At 49.5% G+C, this 21,111-nt stretch overlaps 1 protein-coding gene across 6 annotated transcripts in view; it reads right to left on the reverse strand.

The window, feature by feature from the left end:
• Positions 1-21,049, reverse strand: part of SIPA1L3 (signal induced proliferation associated 1 like 3) — a 235,052-nt gene extending 214,003 nt beyond the window's left edge. Inside the window, exons 1-2 of one of the 6 annotated variants that reach the window (XM_072779651.1) lie at positions 20,903-21,045; positions 20,415-20,589 (exon numbers count right to left, since the gene is read on the reverse strand). The gene's annotated coding sequence lies outside the window, so the exon portion shown is untranslated. Of the gene's footprint in view, positions 1-5,871; positions 6,005-6,298; positions 6,415-20,414; positions 20,590-20,902 lie in introns of those variants that run through there. The other 5 variants (XM_072779621.1, XM_072779648.1, XM_072779652.1 and 2 more) reach the window with 5 other exon arrangements.
• Positions 21,050-21,111: the final 62 nt, after the last annotated feature.

Here is a 21,111-nt window from a genome sequence, read left to right on the forward strand (position 1 = left end):
CGGGCTTCCGGTGCATGGAGCCTGCTTCTCCCTCTGCCTGTGTCTCTGCCTCTCTCTCTCTCACTGTGTGCCTATCATAAATAAATTAAAAAAATTAAAAAAAAAAAAAAAGAGGTAGGAGCAGCATGGCTCTATGGTAAGAATGCAGCCTTGGCCTGCTTATCACTGGGCTCCTTTATGTGATAGAGAAATAAACTTCTATCTCGCTTAGGCCATTGCCATTTTGTTTTATATGCAGTTTTCTATTATGTGCAGTTGAACCTAATCAAACTGATACACTAAGCTCAAAAAGCTCTACAGAGAGTGAATGGGTCCTATATCTATATAACTGTATAAAAACGCCCACAAATTGAGGACTATTCCAAAGAAGAATCACTGTGAGCTGCAGATAATACACCAAGAGCTATCGTGGAGTTGGTGAGAGGGTGAACACGGTAAAGGGAACAACCAAGGAAATGATGACATGAGAATCACAAGATTTTCAATTAGGTTAAGTAGGCTGCTGCCCCAGTAACCAGAGTACAGGTGACCCCGAAATGACATGGGTTTGAACTATGCAAGTCCGTCTATATAGTTCTAACTATAAACGCACTTTCTCTTCTTCTGATTTCTTTCAGTAATGTTTTCTTTTTTCCGGCTTTCTTTAAGAATACACTATATAATACACAGGACACACAAAACACATGTCGATCGACTGTTTATGTTATTGGCAAGGCTTCCAAGTCAACGGTATGCAATTAATTAGTAGTTAAGTTTCTGGGGAGTGAAAAGTTATACATGGATTTTCAACTACACGGGTAGATATGCGCCCCTAACCCTCACATTGTTTAAGGATCAAGTGTACATAAAGAACACCTACAAATCGGTATGAAAAAGCAGCAAAAGTGATGAGCAAGCTTCATCCAGAAGAAAAAGATATTCAGGCTTATTAGTCTTCAGAGAGGCACAACTGAAATCACAATGAGATCCCATCTCATGTGTGGTAAAAAATAAAAAAGCTTTACCAAACCAAGCCTTGGCGACAATGTTCAGAGAACAGTCTGACAATATCTGATGGAAGTCAAAGATGCTCACATCCCCCAACCCATCAATCTCATGCCTAGTACAAACCCAAAAGAAATTCTTATCGATGCATATGAGGAAATGTGGGGAACAACATTCACAGCAGCCCACGAATAGCCAAGAATCTAGAAACTTATGAACTGTTCATTGGCATGCAAATAACTGACACAAAAATGTGGTATATTCAACCAATGGAATATCACATAGCAGCAAAAACCAGTCTGGGGGCAGCCTGGGTGGCTCGGTGGTTTAGCACCGCCTTTAGCCCAGGGCCTTATCCTGGAGACCCGGAATCGAGTCCCATGTTGGGCTCCCTGCATGGAGCCTGCTTCTCCTTCTGCCTGTGTCTCTGCCTCTTTCTGTCTGTGTGTCTCTCATGAATAAATAAAATCTTTAAAAAAAAAGAAAAAAAAACAGTCCAGATCAATCTTAGAATCACAGTATCATGTGAAAAGTGCAAGTCCCACAAGACTATATACAGTACAATACCATGTGTATAAAGTTCAAAAATAAATCTTTTTTTTTTTTTAATAAATCTTTTTAAATAAAGGATAAAAAGTTCAAAATGGTGATGACCCCTGGGAGAGAAGATAGAGGATGGAACGGGACCACAACACAGGTTCACATGTTATTGCTGATGTTCTAATTCCTGGGTAGGCAACAGGCCAATGGCTGTTCGTTACAATAGAGAGGCACTTTTGCAGGAACCCAGAACACCAGTGTACCGTGCACCAAGGAGGGATTCTGATTAATCTGATGCTGTGTGCCCAAAGGCCATCTTTAAAAAATGGAATACATTTAGAAAGAGGTGCAGAAGGATGTACACCAAGTTACTGACAGATGGGGCCAATGAGGCAGGAAGTAGGAGTGGAGGGGATGAAGTAGTAGGTGGTTTCTGCTTCATGTTTTGTGCTGCTGTCACTTACATATTCATTTCCACAAGAAATGTCTCCTGTAATAAACTCAAGAAGTACAGTGCCGCGGTTCATGGACTCCAGAGCCAGACCACCAGACGCACGTCGACCGCACTACTCCCTAAGAGCAGGAGGGAGGGAGGCCAGGAGGGTGGTAATGGTGCCTGCTTCAGGGGGCCATTGTGGAGGTCCAGTGGGTTGATTCATAGTCCTCTACACAAGGTAAGCCCTTATTACTATTATCATTTTAGTCTAACTTCAAACATCTACATGGGAAGTGTGAGCTGAGCAATGATCTAGTCAAGGTCTGTAAATGATCAGTTTTAACCCCCAGATGTGCTTCCTTCCCCAACACTTGAAGCCTCTGTAGGCGGCCAGGTCTGTTGCCTATCCCAAGTACTTACTAAGCAGATGGTAAATGAGTACAAACTGCTTCACTGCTTCTTAGGCTGGCTGAACAGACTGCATCTAGATGCCTACTTGTGTGTCCATTCTCCCTTCTTCAGTACTGATCCTTCACTCAGGGTGGTGAGTGAAGCTCGGCTTTAAAAACTGTATTTCTGGGCACCTGGGTGGCTCAGCGATTCAGTGCCTGCCTTTGGTTCAGGTGGTGATCCTAGGGTCCTGGGATCGAGTCCTACATCAGGCTCCCTGTGGGGGAGCCTGCTTCTCCCTCTGCCTATGTCTCTGCCTCTCTCTCTGTGTCTCTCATGAATAAATAAATTCTTTAAAATCTTTTTTTAAGAATTAAAAAATAAAAACTGCATTTCCAAGACTTCTCTGGACAGGCGGTCAGACCATGGAGTTCTCTAGCCAAAGTACCACAAGTAGAAGTCAGCTAAAGGTATCAGGGAAGGTGGGATGCCTGGATGGCTTAACATTTGATCTTCTGCCTTTGGCTCAGGGAGTGATCCTGGAGTCCCAGGATCAAGTCCCACTTTGGGATCCCTGCAGAGAGCCTGCTTCTCCTTTTGCCTATGTCTCTGCCTCTCTCTCTCTCTCTGTCTCTCATAAATAAACAAAATCTTAAAAAAAAAAAAAAAAAAGACTGGCAGGAGAGCCATTCACATGAGCTTCAGTAAACTAGTTTGTCATTTTAAGGCATTATGTTTAGAGTGGCTTGTTATGCAGCAATAGAGAAGTAGACAAACCTCAATCTAGGTATACCACTGTAAGTTTCACAGAGCCAAATATATTCTGTAATTAAAGTACCACCTGAAAAAGAAACGGGCCAATGGATCCAAGAGCCCCACAAAAACTCTCACATGCTGACAACAAAGATCCTTAAAATGAAAAAACATGAAACTTCTCTCTTATTTTGTAAAGGGTACTCATGAAGCACAACTGATCTATATTGATCTATATTGAGGGTGATGAATCTATTAATCACTTTTATAATCAAAAGGCATTTAAGGTAGACAGTTCAACATTGTGCCAACCCAGTGAGAACCCTCAGAAAATGCATCTCCTTTCTGGGCCAGAGGTGTCATTATGCTAATGCTACTTCATATTCATTTGCAAAGGCTTAGAGCTTAAGTTAACAAGGTAGCGAAGCAGGTTGGATACCTGCAATCTAATTAAAGAAGGCTATCAATAAAAATAGTAATTTGGGGGGAAAAAACACAGAAACAAAGGGAATGCGCATCAGCAATGGCCTGGCCAAAATTATGGTACACCCACACCACTGTGTTTTACGCAGCTATTATAAAGAGCAAATGCAAGTGCTGCTTGAGAACTTGAAGCATTTCTACATGGTATTGCCATGTTAGAAATGTAAAATGCAGGAAGATGAGGGTAATACTGTCCCTTACAGTGTAACATTTCTCTCTACAGGATTACATAACCATGGGGGAAAGTATAGAAAGGTCTGTATAGTACTTGATTGTTACTATGAGTGAAGGATTGTGGGAGGATGGTGACATGGAGGTAGCACAGAGAGGAGTCCACAGTATAGGGACAGAAAAAAATTTACAAGAGGCGTGGAATTAATTCATAAATGATCACCCCCATTTAGTGAGTGCTCTCTATGCATTAGGCACAGTGCTAACTGGGTCACCTGATCTCACTTCAACTTCTCATTTCAGGCAGGAACTGTTAATTATTCCCCTTTTCCAGATAAGGAAGCAGAGGCCCAGAGAAGGTACGCACTGTGCCCAGAGCGTGGGCAGCACTGGGACCTGAGCAATGGCCTCTCAGGAGGGGCCTCAACCCAACTCCAAAACCACCGTACTTGGAGCTTGAAGGGCAGAATTAAATGCTGTGGGAGCAGCTCCTCTGACACTTTGCACATTCTTAATATAGCGGCAGGCCCAGAGGTGTAATGATGTGTGATGCAGCAGGAAGTCCATCAGCACCTCAATCCCTCCGTGTTTCATGCTGTTGGGAGAAATTCGAGAGGGCTGCTGACCTGGCTCCACCGAGCTTGGGGAAGCCCTGCCCAGCATATTTTTACAGAACCAATTGCTGACACCAGGAGCCAGAGGACCGATGAAGAGGTGTCAGCTACCACAAAGACTCTTCGAGTTCACCGTTTAATTAAAATCTGTTCAGCCCCAGAACGAGAATTATTGCCCGTTAAAGCAGGGAAGACCAATAAACTGTACCCGGCGGTTAATTCTTATTTCCAAGGCATTCCCTGACCTTACTGCAGGAACACAGAGCAGGACCTGGCGATAAAGTGGGCTTTCCATATACATGGGGATGTGTGTCTTCGATGAAGCCTGCCCCACCTGGATTAACACGCACACATCCTGCACACTCACCAAGGCCAAGGCCAAGGCCAAGGCCATCGGTTCCCTGCCACAAGAACCTAGGCTTTGGGGATGAGCCACCGGCAGGGCCAAGGCTGTACAGCCTGAAGGGGCTGAGGGACAGGAAGCTAGAGAGGGAGACCCAAGGAGGATGAAAGGGAAGGTGTGGGTATGCCATCTCCCCCACAGCTGCAGGGTTGGCGATGTTCTGACTCAAACCCCAAATGGGGACAGTTGTCCATCCTTGGACAATCACGCTCCTGATATCATAAATTCAATCATAAAATAATTTATCCCACATCTACCCCATGCCAGGAACTGGCCTACAAGGATAGAGACAGAAGTCCCTGTGCTTTGTGGAGCTTACAGCTGGGTTGGGGGTGGGGGTAGATAATCAACAGTATGTCAAGTGGTAATAAATGCTATGAAGAAAAATTAAGCACAATAAAGGACTAAGAGTCGTGGAGAAGGTGCTATTTAGTAAGGACAGAGGCCCCGCCGAAAGGGGGACATCTGAGCAGAGACCCGAAAGGGGAGGGAGTTTTGGGGATACTGGGGGAAGTGTTCTGGACAGAGGGAACAGCCAGGGCAAAGGCCCTGAGGGAGGAACAGGAGGAGGAACAGGAGGAGGCCCCAGTTGCTGGAGTACAGCCAGCAGCAGTTGAGAAGTCACAGATAAGGCCAGGGAATTTGGGGGACTGCAGGTTGGGGTGGGGACCCAAGGACAGCTGACGCTCAACACGGCTCGGGGCCCAGGCTGTGAGCACTTTATGTTCTAAGATTCACTGGAAAGATGAGTGGGTACTGCTCTTATTTGCCGTTTCATCAGATGAGGACCCGGAGGCCCAGAGAGGAAAGGGAACCAGCCCGAGATGGCACAGCTCCTGGGATGCCCGCCGGCGGGCGCAGAGGTCCGCACCCCGCAGCTCGGCAGGCACCGCCGGACTCCTTGGGGCTGGGGGGCGGTGGGGAGACCAACAGCCTCCACTTTCTTCTCACTCCCTCAACACTCCGCCCACCTTTCTTCACAGTTAGGAGCAGACAGGTAAACATCTCATGCGGGGGGCGGCGGGGGGGGAGACACGGGGGACAGAAAACAAAAAAGCCACCAGTCGAATTCCCGAAACCAAGAAACACATTATTACCTTTCTCTGCTCCACAAGTTACCAGCAAACTTAGCGCGCGTCACTCACCCCGGAGCCGGCGGGAGGGAGCCCCGAGCTCAGGGCCGGCAGGTGCCGGGCAGGTGCCGGGGCAGGTGGCCGGGGGCGCCGCGGGGCCGGCTCTCCTCCCGCAAGGGCAAGGCCACCTGCCCCAGCGCGGCGGGCGGCCGGGGGGCGCGGGGCGGGGCCTGCGGGCCGCTGCGGGCGTCTGGAATGCGGAAACGGGAACCGGCCGCGCCAGCTCCCACCGGCGGCTTCCTGCGCGGCCGCCCGCCGCCGGGGGTCCCCGCTTCCCCGCGCGGGCCCGCTCCCGCCAGCAGGCGCGCTCCGCAGGGCGCCCGTCTCGCCCACAGTCCCGCGGCGGGGAGGCAGGGGAAGAAGAAGGGGGAAAAAAGGGCTCCTTACTCACCAGACACGTGGTCTGAATGGGCTCGGGGACAGCTCAAAGGTAACAAAGGCGGCTCGCCGGTGCGCGCCGGCCGGGAGCGGCCACCTGTTCGCCGGCCGCGCGGGGCTGCACCCGTGCCCGCCCGCAGGCTCCCGGTCCGAGGTGGGCTCCCTCCCCGGCCGGGCTCCGCCGCGCTCCCCCGCGGAGGCTGCGCAGCTTAATGATTAAGCACCGCGCCGGCCCCTCCGCCAGCCCTGGGAGCACAGCCCCGCGGCTCTGCCCGACGCAGCTAGAGCCCGAGCGCTGCCCCGGCACCCGCGCCCCGCTCAGCCCCTCGCCGCAGTGCCCCCGCCGGCCCTCGCGGCCACCCTCCTGGCGTCCCCTATGATCATTCCTATTTCGCCGGTGAGAAAGTTCAGGAACAGAGACGTCGCGGGCTGGAGGGCACACAGCAAGAAAGCGGTGGGGTGGCGAGGTAACCCCAGGAGAGCGGTTCTGGGTTTCCAGTTCTAACCGCTGCTGCACCAGGTCTAGTTTCAAGAGGAGACACGCGCCCCCCCCCACACACACACACATACACACACTGGGCCCTAGTTGCCGCATCTGTAAAATGGGGTGAGTGTGAGAGTTAGGGAGGTCTGTAGGGTGAGGGCTTAGCCTAACTCACACAAAAAATGCTCAACAACTATCAGCTTAGCGTTAGGACATGCTGCCCTCAGATTCAATCAGATTCAGCCTCTACCTTGAAAATAAGGGTTAATTGTGGTCATGGCGTTAAATCACGGGCAGCTAAACTAAAGGGGGAAAAAATTAAGATCCTTACTGCCCTTCTTTTCCGTAAAAAAAAAAAAAAAATACCGTGGGTCCTAGAACATGGGCTTGAATTGCACAGGACCACTCATACAGTTCTTGTGTACAGTACTGTAAATGCATTTTCTCTTCTTTATGATTTTCTCAATAACATTTTCTCCAGCTTACTTTATTCTAAAAATACAGTATACGATACACATAACATACAAAATGTGAATACGTGATCCGATCCGTAAGGCTTCGGGTCAACAGTAGGCTATTAGTAGTCAAGTTTGTGGGGGGTGAGTCAAAAGTTACACACAGATTTTACTGCACGGGGGTCGGTGCCCCTGGCCCCCAAGTTGTTCAAGGGTCAACTGTACAGTGTGTCTTAGGTGCTCACTGTAGGCCAGACACTGCAGTGTTCTCAGTGCTTTGCATACTTGAGTGCGCTGAATCCAATCAACAAACCTAGAAGCTAGGATCACTACTAGCCCCACTTTAGCTCCAGAGCCCACACTTATTCCAAGTCCCTCTGCAGTCTTGCAGGGCAGTAACTTTACACTGTGTCCATAAGCAGGAGCAACAGGCATCCACAGAAAACTTCAGTCTACAAAATGAATGGTCACTTTCAAATACTGTTGGAAGGGGAGGGCAGGCTTATTAAATGGTAACTTACTTAAGTCCCATTTGTTGGGGCACCTGGGAGGCTCAGTTAAGCATATGCCTTTGGCTCAGGTGGGGATCTCGGGGTCCTGGGATAGAACCCTGTGTTATTGTCAGGCTCTCTACTCAGTGGGGTGTCTGCCTCTCCTCCCCATGCTCCCCACCCCTACAACTCAGGCATATTCTCTCTCTCTCCCTCCTCAGATAAATAAAATCTTTAAAGAAATAAAGTCCTATTTGTTAATAGCAGAGGTCATACTTGTGAGCACTTACCACGTACCAGCGACTACAGGTAAAGACTTGACCTGTATCCTCTCCTTTCATCCACCCAACCACCTTAGGAACCAGTCCTCAGGAGGGGAAACTGAGCCTCTGCAAGGACCACCTTGAACAATTGGTCAAGAGCAGAGAGAGAAGGGAGAGCCAAGTGCTTCTGGGCAAAGCAAATGCTCTCAAACCTGCACACTGCCCCTGAGGCTGCTGCCTCATCACTTAGTTTGGATTTGCCTGGATCCTCAGACAAAATATTGGATTTCTCAACAAGACCAACATCTCCTATGGTACAGGGACTGAGTATACCTTCTCGAAGGTGGACATGAGTAGAGAACAAAAGCAATGTCCTGAGTCAGGTAATTATAAAACAAAGTAAATACACTGACATGAAAATGTATGGGTATCAGGCTTCCACTTTTGTTTTACTGACTTCTGCAGCAGATCCACTCATTTGCCTACCAATTCCGAGCCCCTCTCCAAGTCCTTTCCTAAATAGGACTCCAGTGTTATTCCTCTAGCCACTCTCGTCCCACCAGTCATGTGCTTCAGGTAAGGATGCCTCCAGCCTCTGCCCTGAGAGTAAATCCTAATCAGCTTTTACCTATGATTTACCCAGACATGGTCACATGCCACAACGCTGGCCAATGAAATCTGAGGGAAATGTGAGAGGCGGTGTGTCTAGGCGAGGTTTCCTCACTTGTTAGAGATAAATGGTGAGTAATAGATAGATGCTGTCTTTCTGCTGCAAGATATAACCTTATCAGGGTGTGACCACTGGAGCTGTGGCAATCGTCTTGTGGCCATGAGGAGAGTCCGAGGACACAGGAGACAAACCAAGGATGGCGGAGTGGCACAACACCAAGGGCTTGCTTACAGGCATTGCGGAAGTGCTTAATCAGTCAGTCCTGGTACTGCCAATCTACAGGCTTCTTTGTCATGTGAGATCATAAATCTGACTTCAGGCCAATATTATCTGGGTTTCCTATTCCAGTAGATCAGTAATTCTCAAAATGTGCTCTCGGGTCCAGGAGCACTAGTAGCACTTGGGTAACTTGTTAAAAATGAAGATTCTCAAGCCAGACCTACTGAATTAGAAACTCAGGGTGGGGTCTGGCAATCTGTGTTTTAACAAGCATTCAGGGGATTCTGAGGTCTGCTCAGGTTTGAGAACCACTGCAGAAACACACAGTGATTAAGAGCTTGAGTAAGGGTGTCTGGGTGGCTCAGTTGGTTAAGCAGCTGCCTTCGGCTCAGGTCAATCCCGGGGGGTCCTGGGATCAAGTCCCACATCAGGCTCCCCGCTCAGCAGGATTCTGCTTCTCCCTCTGCCCTTCCCCTCTGTTTGTGATCTCTCTCTCTCTCAAGTAAATAAAATCTTAAAAAAAAGTTCGGAGTGAGGCCTCTGGAGTCATACTCCCTGAGTCCAAATCTGGCCACTACATTTGCCAGCTTGTGTGACTTTGGGCAAGTCATTTAATTGCCTCACCTGCAAAAAGGGAAATAATAAGAGTACTTACCTTACAGGGTTGTTGGGAGGCTTGGATGAGTCACTTTGTGGGAAGCGCCTAGCACAGTGCCTAGCATAAGGTAGATGTTATATAAATGATCTATTTGCTGCTGTTGCTACTACTATTGTTTGCAACCAAAGACATACAACTGACACAACTTCCTGACCAAGCTCCTCCAAAGCTGGATCCAGAACTCCTTTACCTCTATTTTACACCCAGAACCCAGCCTAGTGCCTTGGGCTTCTAGAGACATGAGACTGGTCAGTGCAGGGGTGTGACACACACAAGGGGTTGATGGCCTTTATCCGTCTCTCCTCGGACCTCCTCCCATAGCCTGAGCCTCTGGGATCCCAGGAGATACCCCGCGGACACTCCACGCTGGGCACCCTGCCAGCTCCTCTGCCCAGTTACTGATCCAGAAGGCCCAGAAGTTCTGCTGGGCCCCAGAGAGCACCCCCACCATGTGAGTCATGCCAAGCCTCCGGCAAGAGTCCAGGAGTGCCCTTCCCTCTGGGAGCTAGCTGTGATTTCAAAACTAGTAGCACCAAGATGCAGAAAGCCGAAGAATGACTAACGCCACCCCCAGGGAAGGTCCCTGCAGGAAGAGGCTGCCTCTTGCTGGGCTTACCAGCAAGACTGGGTATGGGGCTATGGGTGGGGCAGGGGTTCTGTACTCACTGCAGTCACTGAAAGAGCAATGTGGGATGCAGAAAGGGCGAGGAGGTCCTAACTTCTGACCCCTTAACCCCCGCAGCAAGAAAGCATTGGTCCGGTCTGTTGGGCTCTGCGGAGGAAGCTATTGGCTGAACCTCAGAAAACTGCTAATATTCAAAAACTGTTAACCTGCAAAAAGGTAATTTCATATGGCTCAACTTAATACAAGCCAGAAAATTCACTCAGTGCAGCATCAAGAAGTTGCTCGCCAGCAAGCTGGAATGGTGGTGGCCTCTGCGCAAGGGAGGTGAGTGCCTTATTTTTGGTCCTTTGGTTCCATGCATGTTTTCACAATTTAATGAAACAATAAACCAATCAACTCTGCAAAACTTCCCATCTCAAAGAAAAGTTTGATCCTAAGAGGTCAGTAGGGCTGTCACTTCTGTGCCCTCATCCCCTGCTCCAGCCACAAGGGCCTCCTTGTGAGGTCCTCAATCCTCACAAGGCCCCTGTCCCCCAGGCCTTTACACTGGCTGCTGCCTCTGCCTAGACACCCTCACTGCTCACACTGCCTCCCCTTCTTCAGACCACCCTGTCTGAAACTTCAGCCTCCCCTTCCCCCCAATACTTCAGATCCCCTTTCCCTGTTTGGTTTCCTCGGCTTAGTGTTTTTTACCATGTGACACAGCACACATCTTCCTTACTTGTTTACTGTCTGGATCCCTGCCCAAAAGAGAGCCCCAGGAGGGGAGAAGCTTCTCTGTCTTGTTCCCTGCTGTCTCTCTGGTGCCTGGAAGAGTGCTCGGCTCCGTGAATACCCACTGAATGGCTAAGCTGAGTAAAGCAGATGCAGAGCCACTATTTAGGGTGCGCTACCCTCAGACCCCACAGTGCAGGTCTATGCCAGAAACATGGGGGAATCAAGCTAAGCTTGGGACAGTGTTCCTAACATTTTCTCCACCCTGGACTCACCTCAGGGCCTCTGAAAAAAGGAAGACAGAACTGAAGAGGGTGAGGGGGGCTGAAGTCTGAGGAAGCCAGAGGGGCTGAGGGAGTTCTGCGTTCCTGCCCACAAACGAAGAGTGTGGTGTAGACACAGGGCATTGGAAAGAGGAACTTATCATGACAGGGAAAAAACACCGGCCTCTATCTAGCAGGATCAGACCAGAGCTCCTGCTCCCGCCAGCCATCTCTACCTCCCTGGCTGGCAGACGATAAGCAGAGACCCCAAATGAGGGGGGTCTTCTTTTCCTGCCGTTTCCACAACAGGGATTTCTGTCCCCCATTCACTGTTGAGGGATAGTTCCCAAAAGAACAAATGCAATGGGAGCCTCCACACGTGTGTAGGGGTGCATATATGTGGTAAATGAGTTTTAACTGCTGGCTTGACCAGGAACAGCATCAGGTCCGAGGCACCACCCTCTGTCTGTCTGTCACAGGCTGCATCTTGCCCCTCCTGTTGTCAAAAGTCAGAACTGAGGGACACATGGATGGCTTGGTGGTTGAGCATTTGCCTTTGGCTCAGGGCATGATCCCAGGGTCCTGGGATCGAGTCTTGCATTGGGCTCCCCGCAGGGAGCCTGCTTCTTTCTCTGCCTCTCTCTCTCTCTCTCTCTCTCTCTCTCTCTCTCTGGGTCTCTCATGAATAAATAAATAAAATCTTTTTTTTTAAGATTTTATTTATTTATTCATGAGAGATACACACACAGAGAGAAAGAGAGAGAGAGACAGAGACAGAGACAGAGACATAGGCAGAGGGAGAAGCAGGCTCCACACAGAGAGCCCAATGTGGGACTCGATCCCGGGTCTCCAGGATCACGACCTAGGCTGAAGGCGGCACTAAAACGCTGAGCCACCGGCGTTGCCCCAATAAATAAAATCTTAAAAAAAAAAAAAAAAAAAGGCAGACCTGAAAGGGGGCACCTTCCCTGCCTCCTGCTGCAGTGCTAGAGGCAAACCTAATGCTGGCTTCTGGTTCTGTGTGGGGCCTTAACAGACCCATCAAAGGAAGGATCTGTGCTCTGCTGTCCTGAGGGGAGGCCGGGGGAGGAGCGGAGGCCTCCTGTTGAAACCCGTCTTTGGAAAAAATGTGGGCGGCGCCCCGCAGTCAGGTGCCCGAGGGAAGCGGATCTCGGGAAGTGGGACCTCTGAGAGCGGCTCCGAGGGCCAGTGCCACCACCACCAGTGCCCCGAGCAGGGGGGGAGCATGGGGCTGCTGGAACCTTTCCCAATGTCCTCATTGCTCCCGGGCACTGCTTTTCCAAAGGGGTTTCCAAGGCCCCCAGACAAGTATTGACTCCCAGAACGTAAATGACAACAACAAAACAAAACAAAACAAAACAAAACAAAACAAAACAAAAACCCTGTTTTTGTTACACAAGATAACTGGGCAGAACCAGGAAGCTCCCCCATACCTACACTTGAGCTCAAAATACACAAATTCCGAGGGAAATTTGTTGTGCTTGTTTCTAACTTTTCATGGTGAGACATTTCAAACTCAGAAAGGTTAAAAAAAAAAAAAAAAGACTATAATAATCCCCCATCCGCCAGCTTCAACAGTTGCCAGCTCAGGGCCAATCTTACTTCATCTTTATTCACCCATACACACTGTCCCTTCACTCCCAGCCCGTCCATATTATTTTGAAGCAAATCCTGGACACCTTTACAGTTCACAAGTATTTCAGAACATAGGTCTCAAAGATAAGGACTTTTGTCTTAAGCAGAACCACAGTATTGTTATGGCACCTAAAAAATAAGAACTCTTTAATAATATCAAATAACCAGTTAGTTTTTGTTAAAGAAATGGGGAGTGCACGTTCCAGAATCCTAGAAAAATTTCATGCCCAGAGTGTTGATCAAGCCTCCAGTCCCATAGGAGCCTGAGACCTGACACAGGGCTATCCCAGAACAGGAAGACAGAGTTCGCACGTGGAGCAGAGAGGCTGGAACTGGTCAGTCTGGTCCTGCCTACCCACCCCATTCATCCATCTGTCCTTCCACAAGGGACTGCAGAGTGAGTGTTAAGAGCCTGGACTCTGGATCCAGTGGTTTGGGTTTGAATCTTGGCTTGGACTCTAGGCAGCTTTAAGACCTGCACCTCTCAGGACCTGTTTCCTTACATGGGAAAGGGGAAGAATAACAGTACCCATGGAGTCATGATGAGGATTAAATGAGAAATTACATAAAATTACATGAAAAGCAGCATGTTTATACGCAGTAAAAGCTCGGTGAAGGCTGGCTAGTTGTCATTAGGTCAGCCAAGAGACACTTTATTGAGCATCTTTTACAAACCAGGCACTGTCAAGCAGCAGGAGAAGACAGTGGTGAAGAGGTTAAAACCCTCCTGAGTCACCAAATGGGGACAGGGACTGGTACCAGGCCACTACCTGGGGACATGAGCAAACTGAGAAGCTCCAGTACCTGCCTTGTTTGGGTAGGAGGCCCAGATTAATCCTGCCCCTGAGATGGGGAACCCTGAATCCTGGGGACAGTAATTAGAAGTCTAGAACAATGATTCTCACAGATGAAAGAGGAAAGCACTGTGGCATCCCTCCCTCCCCTCTCCCCCATCAAGCAATACCTCTTTGGATCAGGGCAAAGGCCAGGGTAAGTGCCCCTGTGGCTGGGCTCCCTGGGATATGCCACCAGGCTCCCACAGAGGGCCACAGCCTCGAGGGACAAGAGTCAGTGGCAGAAAGAGAAAAGAGGCTTCATTCCCAAAGAGTAGTTTATTTTATTTTATTTAAGATGTTATTTATTTAAGAGAGAGAGGAGAGAGAGAACATGGGTGGGACGGGGGGAAGAGAAGCAGGCTCTCTCCAAGAGAAAGCCAAGAGCCCAATATGGGGCTCAACCCCACAACCCCAAGATCATGCCCTGAGCCAAAGGCGGACGCTTAACCACTGAACACCCCCGTAGGCACCCCCAAAGAAGCAGTGCATTAGGATGGGCTTTCAATAGGCTGGGGTCCTTTTCTTGCCTCCCTCACTGTCCCAGGCCACACTCCTCCTCAGGCCCCAAAGTCCCCTCTTTCCTGTTTCCACCAAACCTAGAGCTTAAAGTGAAGAGAGACAGTCACTCAGGTCTACCCCAGCAACAACAAAGACTCGAGGATCGATGCTGACAAACTCTGTGAATCCATTTTATAGGATGAATCCTTCCTGTAGTTTTTACTGCCCCAAACTCAGAGCCCATTCCCCTCAAACACTAATATAGCAGATACGACACAGATTTAAGAGTCTGGTCTCCAGACCGGAGTTCAAATTCTGCCTCCGCCACTTCCTAACCTCGAGCGAGGGGCCTCATGTTGCCAGACCTCAGCTTCCTCATGCATACGACAGGGAGAGTCACGGTCCCTGCCACCTCAGAATGTGTGTCACACCTGTCAAGCACTAAGCACAGTGCCAGGCCCAGAAGGCACCTTTGATGGAGGACAGCTGTGAGGTTAGCTATACCCACCTCTGGTTAAATATGCTTTTCATCCAGCACCAGCCTTTATTCACCAAGATAAAACGCATCTTCGGTCTAGCACCGTGAACTACCACCCTTGATTTACAGGTGAGTCTCGTGCCCTCTGCTCACACTGTCTAAGACGTGCAGCTACGAGCACGTGAAACATGCCTGGCGCAAACAGAGATGTGCTGAAGGCGTAAGACATGCACTGCATTTTCAAGACTTTTTTTTTTTTTTTTAAGATTTTATTTATTTATTCATAGAGATGCAGGGAGAGAAAGAGAGGCAGAGACACAGGCAGAGGGAGAAGCAGGCTCCATGCAGAGAGCCTGACGTGGGACTCAATCCAGGGTCTCCAGGATCACGCCCTGGGCTGCAGGCGGCGCTAAACCGCTGTGCCACCGGGGCTGCCCGCATTTTGAAGACTTAACATGAAAAAAAAAAAACTAAAACATATCAATAATTTTTCCACTGATGACATGTGAAATGATAATGTTTTAGACCACATGAAATACATTATTAAAACTTATTTCTTACACTTCGTGTTCTTCTTTTAAATGTTGCCCTTACAAAATTTCAAGTTCTGTGTATGGTCCATCCACATCAGTGGCTCATGTTATACTTCTAATGGACAATACTGCTGCAAACCCTTGAAAGCCAGTGTCTTCTCATCCGACTTCATACTGTCAGCGTCTGGCATGGTGCCTGGCATGCAGGCTAGGTAGACAAAAAAGGTTTCCTAGATGGCTGGATAAAAGAGGCTCTCCACACTTCTCCTGGTCTGAAAAGGGCCCGCTACTGTCTTCACACCTCGCCAGGCCTGCCCTTCATTCATGCAACCCATAAGGCCCAGGCTTTAGCAAATCGAAATGGACAGAGTCACGGTGGCAAGAGCAGGGTACTGGGGCCCCTGCAGGACCTGGTAGCTCTGCAGTTGCTAGACAGTATTTTGATACACTGACACTCAAAAATGTAGGCCTGGTGCTTGGAAACACTCTCTCCCCTGCCAGCCCAAGTCCTCCTTTTCAGAGCTCACCCAGATGGGACACTCACCTTATCCACTCTCCATGCCTCAGGCGGGAAACCTTGTTTTTTTGAGGACAGGCTCTGCTAAAAGGCCTTCAATTCTGAAACCAACCCCACACCCCACCAGAAACTGACCCCTGTGAATCCATCAGTGGAGACGATGCCACAACATCCCCAGACCACTCGTGCTGCCACATGGAGGTACTAAACACAGCCTGCAGCGCTCTGTATGGCAGGCAACTGGGCAGGAAATGCTGCATCCACTCCGTAAACTCGCCTGGGCCTCATGAGGATGGCCAAGGACGAGGGGCACTTTGGCGTGTGGGCAGAGTCTGAGGTCTGGGATCGGCTCCTCGTTTGTCAACTGAGTCCCATACACTTATCTACTTCATGGGAGTCTTGTGAGGAATTCACTAGGGAAAAGTGTGGAATGCTTAGGAAGGCGACTAGTACAGAGTAAGCACTGAGAAATGTTAGATGCTATTATTATCATTATCGTTACTTCACAGAAATTAAAGCAGTGTGAACTCGAAAAATGGGATTTCGCCTTTCTCCAGCCACAATGATCCTGTTTTGTAGCCAACTCACTCCCACCGCCAGGCCTTTGTATTGGCTGTTCCTGCTGCCTGGAATGTTCTTCCCCCAGCTCTTGGCACAGCTGGTACCTCTTGCTCATGCAGGTTGTACCATCCGAGTTACAGTAACCAGCCCTTCCCCGCCCACCAGCCTGCCCCATCAGCCACTCCATCCCCTCACCCTGTTATTTCCTCTATGATACTTAAACCATCTAAAATTACCTGGTCTATCACGGGTCTCCCCAGCTAGAACGTAAACCCTAGGACAATGAGGATCTTCCTGTCTTGTTCACTGTCCAAGCTCCTTTAGCCTCTATGCTCTACTGCCTACATACTAGATTGCTTACTGGATGTGTCTTTGCAAAGCTAAAAGAAATCCCAGAAACAACCTAAATGTCCAGCGACAGCGGAAAGGTGCACTAAAACGTGGTCTCTTCATACTGAAGGATGTGGGTCTAGCTGTTAAGGAGAATGAGTCAGGGGCACCCAGCTGGCTCCGTTGGTAGAGTGTACGACTGTTGATCTCGGGCTTCTAAATTCGAGCCCCACGATAGGCACAGAGATGACTTAAAAATAAAATCTTTTTTTTTTTAAGATTTATTTATTTATGATAGACACAGGGAGAGTGAGAGAGTGAGAGAGAGAGAGAGAGAGAGGCAGAGACACAGGAGGAGGGAGAAGCAGGCTCCACGCCGGGAGCCCGATGTGGGACTCGATCCCGGGACTCCAGGATCGCGCCCTGGGCCAAAGACAGGCGCTAAACCACTGAGCCACCCAGGGATCCCCTAAAAATAAAATCTTTAGAAAAAAATGAGTCAGATCTGTATGCAATGACTTGAAGGAATATGCCCCCTTATTAATTGAAAAAATCAAGTCACAAATATGTGTGTCTTGATCCCCTTTTGCGGGAGTGGTGAGGCAGAAAGAAGAAAACAATCAATAGATGCATACACAGATCCTTACAAGCACAGAAAAAGGCAAGGGAGAGCGCATCTACCAAACTTGCCAAGGGCAGAAAGCATATACGTTGTGTTCACTACTGTATCTCCAATCCTGACAGCAGATACTTAATAAATACTCCCTGCCTGAGTAAATGATTACCTTCCAGGGAGGGGATTTTATTTTATCTTATTTTTTTAAGATTGTATTTATTTATTCATGAGAGACACACAGAGAGAGGCAGAGACACAGGCAGAGGGAAGCAGGCTCCACGCAGGAAGCCCAATGTGGAACTCAATCCTGGGACCCCAGGATCACGCCCTGGGCCAAAGGCAGGCACCAAATCGCTGAGCCACCCAGGGATCCCTGGGGAGGGGATTTTAGAGTGGAGGGCGGTACCTACTATTTTCCTTACTTCTCTGTGTTGTTTGAAATGTTACAAGGAGCGTGCATAACCTTTTTAAAGCCAAATCCAACCCATTCTCACACACACAAATCAAGTCCATGACCAGAGCCCTCCTGAGCAACGGGAGCAGTAACAGTCTTAAAGAAAGCACAGACGCATGAATTGGGCCAGTAGCCTCTCATTCTAAAAGCTAGAAACAGACGCTTTGAAGGAGATGATGGCTTAATTCTCTTATTAAAACATAAATACATTTAATTTAGATTTTGCGAGTTAAACCCATAACAAGGTTAAGCTATTACCATAACTAGCATCATTTTTTTAAATCTAAGTTTGAAATCTATCAGCTAAATAGGTTTTACAGGGGGGAAAAAAGGCGCCAATTACTGCACATTCTAAATTCCATTTTTGATTTACCACCTGACAACTGCAATGTCTGAAAAACAGGCTCACATTTAACTCTTAGACCATTCCACACAGACTGCTAAAAAGCCATGTGCTGTTGTCACTAACAACGAAGACCAAGATTTCTTTAAAAGTCACTGCTTTATATCCTCGGATTAAAAAAAAATAGGTAAATTTGGTGGCCATCACAAATGTTACTCAGATCACGGGTTCCCATCATCAAATGAAATCACAATGACAGGTTTCTGCCAACAGACTTAAACCTACACAGGGATATAATAAATTCCCTTCCCAGCCTCTTCAACGGCATGTGCGCTGCCTCCCCAAATGCCCGGGATGGCTGCCTTCCCATACAGAATATTCTAACTCACTGACAGAGTATAACTTTTGAGAAAGAAATTAATGACTCGCCCAAAACGTGGGGGGGAGAGGAGGGATGGGCCCCCTGGAAATCAAATCTTTATGCCACAGCTGGGGCCACCATAATCAGGCCAAGTCCATATTGTCTTCTCCACCCCTTACTAATGTTTTACATGCATTAATCCTTGATGATCTAAAAGAAACATCTCAACCTCGTCGGGAAAGACCATCTCCAGTCCCCAAAATGGACTTTGGGTGCCCATGAGATGGGAGACCATGATGGGCCAATGAATATGGCGTTTCTATGAAATGGCAGCGCCATCCTTCTTGCCAATCAGCTAGACCTGGGAAGGCTGGGGGAAAAGAGTGACTCCCAAGTTTCTGGCTTGGGCAACTAGGTCACTGTTGGCCCATTTGCGGAGATGGTTGTGACTACTGGGTCTGAGAAGAGAAGTTTCGGTTGAACATGCTGAGTTCATGGTGCCCAGGGGACAGTTATCAGGGGACATCAAGGAAGCAGAGGCTCCGCATCTAGAGCTGGAACTCAGGGGGCTAATATAGCCTTGAGACAGAGTCACATACTTGCAGCCCTGGGGTGATACATAAAGAACTGGGGTGAACGTGCTGGCTTGGGGGGAGGAGTGTGGGAGAGGTGAGCAGAGGGCTGCTGACAGCAGGCCAGTGCCATCTCTCCTCCGGCTCTTATACTATGAATGTTCCACAATTCAATCTTTGGTGAATAAAAATTAGGGGGGAGGGCACTAATCTCATTCCTGCTCTGCTCTGTAAATAAACAAAAGCAGCCAAGACCTATTAAGAGAAACAAGATATGTTTATTAAGTGCTTACTATGCACCCTGCCCTGTGCTAAACGCTAAACATGAATTATCTCCTGGAATCATCAAAACAACCCTGGCACAAAATCCTGTGACTACCATTTCACAGATGGGACACTGAGGCTGGGAGTGAACGTGTGGGGGAGCTCAGGGCTGTCATGTCACAGCCCACAGTGAGACAGTCTCTAGGCCAGATGGAGAACACTGAAGAACAATTATAATACATGAGAGCTGCTACTTAGTAAGAGATGGCTCTGGACTAGGAATACAATCTCAGCAAATGCTTACAACCCTATGAGGCTGATGCTGTCATCCCATTTTACAAATGAGGAACCTGAGGCTGCAGGAGAGGAAATCAACTAGATGGGAGGTCTCCCCAGGAGGCCTGACGGAGACTACAGTCAGAGCCCCACCCTCAGAGGGTCTCTGGGACGCAGGGAAAATGCTGAATAAATGATAACATTTATTGAATGCCGACTATGCGCCAACTGCTGTTCTAAGCACTTTACACACAATGTTCTCACCGCATCCTCAAAACAACTCCATGAGGTGGCTGCTATCAAAACCCCCATTTTACAGACAGGGAAACCGAGCCAGCGAGAGGTGAAGTCAGCTGCCCAAGGTCACACGGCTGATAAATGGCAGAGCCTAAATTTGAATTTGGGTCTCTTCCTTCCAAACCAAAGCTCACAAAATAATTTCAGTTAACAGCAGCCATCCTGCACTGAGTGCTAAGTATGGACTTGGCCCCATACACGCACACCCTCAACTAATCCTATGCTACAGATAATACCTTCACCCTATTTCTTGGGAGCCAACAATAGCGCAAACATGTAGTAAATGCCTTCCATGTGCCAAATGCTTTATTCGCCATATCTCAACATCTCAATAGAATGCCCAGCAAAAGGCACTCTTCCTTCCGTTTTATCTAAGGGAGAACTGAGGTTCGGTGCGGTTTCCCTAGATGGCAGCTCCCGAGTGGCAGAGGCAGGACGCGAACCCACCGCTACCCGACTCCCACTCCATGCTCCACCATACAGTGCCGGGGAGCAGGTCCCGAAAGTTGAGCCATGCGGGCACAGGTCCGGCCAGGTCCGGAGGGCGTGAGTCCGGCGCCCCCGCCCCCAACAACCGGTGCCCACACCCGGCCGTCCGCCGGGTCTCCAGCCCGCGCTGACCTCGGGGTCCGAGCGGACATCGATTCCCCCCGCCACCCTTGCGTGAGGCCGCCCCTGCACCCGAAGCCACATACCTGGGCGTCCTAGCTGCCCGCCCCGCGGGCCCCACGAACCCGGCGTCCGGCCCCGCGCTGCTCGCTGGAGACGCCGCCAGCTCCAGTGGCCCGAGTGACTTCCAGGCTGCCCACTTCCAAGCCGCTTCGCGCGAAGCCTCCTGGGAACTGTAGTTTCGCCCTAGGCGGCAGCAAACTGAAAAAAAAAAAAAAAAAAAAAAAAAGAGAGGCCTGACGCGCAGGTACTGCCGGGAGCAGTAGGCGCAGCCCCGCACCGCCTTCTGGGAATGGTAGTCCACCTGTCGCCTCGCTGCCGCTCCAGTCTCCAGAGCACTTCCGCAGCCCCGAGGGGCGTGAGGGATGGAGGCGTGTCTTCTGCAGACTCTCAGCCCGGTAGCCGAGCTCTAGGCTCCGCGAGGGCGGTTTTTCCCTTTCTCCCAGTCCTGTCCACCTCCAACCTTCCTCCGGCTGACTCACCCGCCCTTCTCCGCCGGGCGCGAGGCACTTACCCCGAGGGCGCGAGCCTCGGGAGAGGCGGGGACAGCGGAGCTGTGCGCTAGACCCCCAACGGAGGGGAGCGGCCGAGGAGGGCGTCTTTGCGCGCTCGCGCACGCGCGCTCGCTGGCCAACACGGGCCTAAATGCCGCGGGCCCCCGCGGGGAGACTTTTTTTTTCTCATTCGAACGCGCGCGCGCGCGGAATCGCGCTCTGGGCTGCT

Source organism: Canis lupus, chromosome 1 (genome assembly GCF_048164855.1).
Source record: "Canis lupus baileyi chromosome 1, mCanLup2.hap1, whole genome shotgun sequence".
NCBI lineage: Eukaryota > Metazoa > Chordata > Mammalia > Carnivora > Canidae > Canis > Canis lupus.